The sequence below is a fragment of the Fukomys damarensis genome, unplaced genomic scaffold (assembly GCF_012274545.1).
Source record: "Fukomys damarensis isolate Sample0158 unplaced genomic scaffold, DMR_v1.0_HiC HiC_scaffold_15, whole genome shotgun sequence".
NCBI classification, from domain to species: domain Eukaryota; kingdom Metazoa; phylum Chordata; class Mammalia; order Rodentia; family Bathyergidae; genus Fukomys; species Fukomys damarensis.
In genome coordinates, this window is record NW_022900927.1 from 64,025,379 (window position 1) to 64,030,847 (window position 5,469).

At 49.1% G+C, this 5,469-nt stretch overlaps 1 long non-coding RNA gene across 1 annotated transcript; it reads left to right on the plus strand.

Moving 5' to 3' along the window:
* Positions 1–1,118: 1,118 nt before the first annotated feature.
* LOC104867052 lies at positions 1,119–5,085 on the plus strand. The gene is made up of 3 exons (XR_781648.3): positions 1,119–1,220; positions 1,946–2,047; positions 4,873–5,085. It is a non-coding gene; the product is annotated as an uncharacterized LOC104867052 (long non-coding RNA).
* Positions 5,086–5,469: the final 384 nt, after the last annotated feature.

Here is a 5,469-nt window from a genome sequence, read left to right on the forward strand (position 1 = left end):
TGTTGGGATCCTCAGATAAAGATTTCTGATTTGCTTTTTTGCACCTCTCCTGGTTCAGTTGCTTCTATTCACACCCTCCCCATCTCCTTGAGTTCCTGGCCGGGTGCCTGTTCCATTCCAGTCCCATTTCCTTACCTCCCTTCCCGCCTCCTCCTGGCCAAGACCCATCTGTCTCTTTGACAGCTGGACACCTGCTGCCAAGAGAAATAACACCCATGTGTGCAGGGCGTTCCTGGAGGGAACGGGGTGGGCAGGACAGGGAAGGGCTTCCTGCCACAGCTGGGTGGGCAGTGGAAGAGGAACGGGAGCCTCCTTGGGCACAGAGGCTCTGCCCAGGGCAGGGGAGGGGCCCAGGGACAGCTGAGAAGTCAGGAGGAAGAGGGAGAGAGGAGGCTGAGTCCTGGGGCAAGCCTAGTAAACTTGCATTTACACAGCATTTTACCCCTCATTACTATACTGGGGGTGTCGCCAAGCCACCCATTACAGTGGACCCTCCAGTTACGACTGGCCTGACATACGAACAACTTGGGTCATGACCAGAATGTGAAACTTACAAAGCCTTGAGTTACAACTCGAATGCTTGCTGCTTGCACTTCTAGTTGGTCTCAGATACAGATCTAACCCTAAAGAGACCGGGTCGAACATGACAGCGTCCTCTCCTGTGTGGGCCTCACTGAGAGACCCGGGGCCAGTGTCTCTCTAAGGACGCTGAGAGCCACTGTGTGCAGGAGAGAGCCTGAAGGCTGTGCAGAGGAGCCTGGGCCTTCGTTGACCAACTTGGGTTACAACCAGCCCTTTGGAACAAATGAAGTTCATAAGTCAAGGGTCCACTGTGTACTGTGTACAGAAAAGCAAGCAGAGGCTAAATTATGAGTGGGCAAATGAAAGCTTATGGGGCAGCAGTCACAGGCCAGGAAGGACCCAGATGTTTCTGTCTGTCCACTGAGGCGCACCTCCTCAGCCAGGTGCGGGAGAGGTAGAAATCATGGCTCCTTCACAGCCCAGCAAACAGGCTCCGGTTTGCACTCACACTGGAGAAATACTGAGACAGCAGTTCCTGGTGCCAAGCAGAGGCAAATACTTCCGCTGGGCAGGGCTGTCCCGAGGGCTCTGCAAATTCCTTTCCTTCTGCCTCACGACCAGGAGAGAGGCTCGCTGCTTGCTACACCATCCCCTTGGACACACAGAGAAACTGAGTCTCAGCGGATCGAGGACACAAGGTACGTGGGGAGCGGGGCTTGGAAGAAGGAGGCAGTGCGGCTGTGGGGTGAGGGATCAGCTACTCCGCTTTGCAGCAGTGAGTAAAGAAACCTGAACATGAGCCACAGACTCCAAATGAGTCCTTTCCACCAAGCCCGGGTGCGTCTAGGCTTTGGCAGAGGGAGAACGTGCATGCATTCGGCCACCAGAGCCAAGGGGGTGGACCAGGTAACAGGCACTGTGCTGCGCTGAACCGGAGTCCCTGTCCCTAAGTGACAGGGGCGGCAGGACCCCACATCCGGACCCTAGCAAAGGCGGAGGAGGCCTCACTCTCACTCCAGGGCTGTCTGTGCACGCAGAAATAGTTGAAATGCTGGGAGCGACGCTCAGTTTTGCCTCTTGATGAGCCGCAGGGCTGTCTAGGGTGCAACACAGGGCTGATGTGTTTGGGGTCGATTTTAGGGCCACACGAGACCAGGCTGCACCCTGTAGCCGGGCGCGTGGTTAAATGAGACCTAAATGATAAGGCCAAGGTAAGAGCGTCAGCTCCCGCCCTAAATTAAGCAGCAGTCTGTGGAGGTCCAGGTGTGATGCTTCACCTGGACAGCAGAGAGACCCGCGTCCTCAGAGGGGACCGCTGGGAAGACTGGATGGGCGGGTTCCAGGGTCCACAGCACAGTGGCTCTCGGAGACCCCCGGCCGAGCAGCTTCTCCCACCTGCCTCTCCTGCTCTCTGTTCTTTGAGGTTTTCCACGCAGTTACTCCTGGGAACTTCACTGGAGTCGGGGGAGAGAGAGCTTTGTGTGTCGGGGCAGCGCCTCCCGGCCTGGTGCGTGTGTGTAACCAGGTAAGACCCCTTCATTCCGGCTCTGCACTCAGGCCGACCTCAGCTTCAGACTCCGGGCTGGCTGCTCTTTCCGATTTTCCATCATTTCCTTGTCCTTGAGACGGGGAGAATATTTTTCACCTGTGTGCACCATTGGGCGATGGCGGGAAAGAGCCCAGGACTCGGCTGACGGATGATTATCGGCTGTAGAGATGATGAAGAGATTGATAACCGTTGTTCTCGATCGCAAGGACCCAATATTATGTTTCTTTCTAAAATAGGTTATAGTTGGTGGAAAAGTCTCACTTTCTTTTGAGAAGAAAATCTTATACTAAATCATTTTATATCGCAGATGCTGAGTGACTTTAAGGGAAAGGAGGAAAGAGGGGAGGAAGGACGGTTCATCCCGAGCTGCGGTGTAGTCCGGGCGCATCTTGCCTCCCTCCCCTGTACCCGATCTGCTGTCCTTTCTCTGCCCACCTCCGGCGCAGCCCGTTTCTACTTTCTGCCCGGCACTTGTTTTGTGTGAAGTCGCCCGCTCACATAGTTCCGATGCAGTCAGTTTAAACTGTAACTTAATAACAACTGTATAAATATAGCAACTGATATTTACAGGGAAGGAGGCAGGGGGGGGTTAAGGCAGGAAAGATAACCATAGGGTGTGTTTGCTTTCTCCCCACAGCTTTCAGAGCTGGCTTTCGCAGAGCCAGCTTCTGAAGGGTTTTCACTTCGGTGATTCATCGCAGACCCCCCGCCCGGCCGGGCCCTCCCACGACCCCACATTCCAGGCAGAGCCGTGGGGGCAGGAGCGCTTAAGTGCTCCGAGCTGAGGTTTCAGCCAGTGGAATCTGGTGCCTCCTTTTCTTCTACCCTGAAACCCTACACTCACATTGCTTCCCCGAGATGAACATGATGCTTAGTGGTATAATCCCTAAGCCATCTCGCTGCCTTTTTCTGCCTTCTTTTGTCTCTCCAACCTGTACAAAGGAATCAACACATTTCTGGCCAAGGTGGCTGAACAGATAGCCAGCCAAGATTTGGTCTGGCTCTTCTCTCATCCCTTGCCTGTGTTACTCTCTAATTGGATTCATTCTAATCTAATTAATTGGAATTCACTGTGTGTTACTGGCCTGTGCCCCATGGGGTCTATTTTTGTGAGCTCACACTGAGTTATTCAACATTTTCTGTAGGTTCTTCTGTGGAGAAGATCTGAGTTTTGGTAAAGTCCGTATTATCAATTTTTTCTTTGTGGGTCATGCTCTAAAAGTCCTATCTAAGAAGTCTTCCCCTAGCCCTGAGTCATGGAGGATTTTTTTCTGTTTTCTTCTAAATAGTTTTATTGTTTTGCATTTAAATATAAATCTATTTTGAGTTGATTTTTATACAAGACGTTAAGCTTAAGTCACCCTCCATCTTTTATAGATAAAATTTTTGTATGGGTGTAGAATTGCTCCAACCATTTGCTGAAAAATCTATCCTTCCTCTACTGAAGTGCAATTTTTCAAAAATCAGTTGGTCGGTTACATGTTTAGAGCAGTGTGCCTTCGTGGTGGGACAAATTTTGTAACAACCTGATGGCCCTCTCTGTTCCGGAAATGTCCTTTACCCCACTCTCTGATAGTGACATAGCTATTCTTGCTTCCTTTTAATTGATGTTTGCCTTCTATCTGTCCCTCTTTTTTTATCCCAACTAAATTATTATATCGGAAGTAAGACCCTTGTAGACAGTAACTGGTACATTTAGACCATTTGCACTCAATGTATTATGAATACATTGATGCAACTTTTATTTTTTGATTCTATTTGTTTTCTCTTTCTCCTGTTTTTCTGTAGTTACTTTTATTATTTTATTTTATTGTGTTTTCTGAGGAGATATCTTTGTATACTTTTTGAGTAGGCGCTTTAGCACTATTTCACACACACATATGTATGTGTGCATATACAGATAATTTACGTGTGCACACACATGCGCACACACACACACACACACACACACGCACACCTATGGGGGCAGGGTTCCATATGGGAGACTGAATCCAGGGCCTTCACACTGCTGAGCCACATTTTCTCTTTTTGTTGAGACAGGGTCTCCATTGCTAAAATGCTCATGCTGGGCTCACATCTGGCGATCCTCCTACCTCAGCCTCCTAGAATGCTAGGACTGCAGACATGTATCACCCTAGCCTGTTGAGAGAGAAGGAGTTTCTACATCCCCTCAACTTCCCCTACTTACAATACATTGTCATAAATATTTCCTGTACTTCAGAACCACATCTGACAAATACAATTTTTGCTTGAAATGACAAACACAACTTGGAAAAGTCAAGAGAAAATGCATTTACCCCTGTTTCCTCTTTCCTTGTTCTTTAGTCCTCAGTGTTCCTGGATTTCTTCTCCTATAATTTCCTTTCTCTTTAGAGAACTTTACCCATTCCTTTGGGTAATTTTGTTGGTGAGAAATTTGTATTTTCCTCTCTCTCAGAGCATGCCTTTCTCACAGTTAAACCTGGTGCCAAACAGTGCAAACTCACGAAAGTGCGGGCGGAGAGTCCACTGCCTAGGGTGGAACGCCTGTCACCAGCAATGGTGCAGTGGGCCAGAGCGGAGGCCGAGCACAGGGAGCGCTGGTTCTCACTGACGCTGCACCCGCCAGCACTTCTCAAAGCCTCAACTGCATAAGAAGTACCTTGTGGGTGTTTTCAGAAGTGGGCACTCTTGGGTCCTCTTCCAATTATAAGTAAAATGTCAGGAAATGAATCACAGCTCTGCACTTTTATAAAGTTCTTGCAAGATTCTTGATGATTCCAAATCTCGAGAGCTAATTTAAATTTTGATGTTCATTCCAGATGTCCTGCTGTATTCTGTACCACTCACCTAGAGACAAGGCAAAGCGAGCTGATCTCCAAACACTGCATCCAGACTTACTGCAGAAGCCCAATTGCCTCTCTCTTAGAGCAGCTAGGAATGTCTTACACTGTCTCGTTACATGTTTCCCGATCCTTAACGTGAACATCACCAGCAGAACAGTTCCACGTCATTTGGAGAAATTTGATAGTGAAATATGTCATGTCACTAAATAAGCCAAAGACTTTTTCTCCATGCTGCTGACAGGAGCTATGACAACAATACCATAGAATTCTCATAGCCCCATTCCCTTACATCCATGGTCTGGTTATGGTAATGCTAGGTGCTGTAGTAAAACAAAAATCAAAAAAACAAAAAACCACCCAAATCTCAGTTCCCCCAGAGACCAGAGTTGCACTCACGCCTACTGGTGGGGACCCAAGTCCTTTCTGTCCTGTGGCCCTGCTGTCTTTGGCACACAGCAACCGAGGTGTTCTAGGTGCCACCTCCATCCCAGCTGGGGAGAAGAGTGCTAGCACAGAGTGCGGAAGAGTCTCACGGGCCTGGTCTGGGACAGGCAATGCAGCTCCTAATCTCAG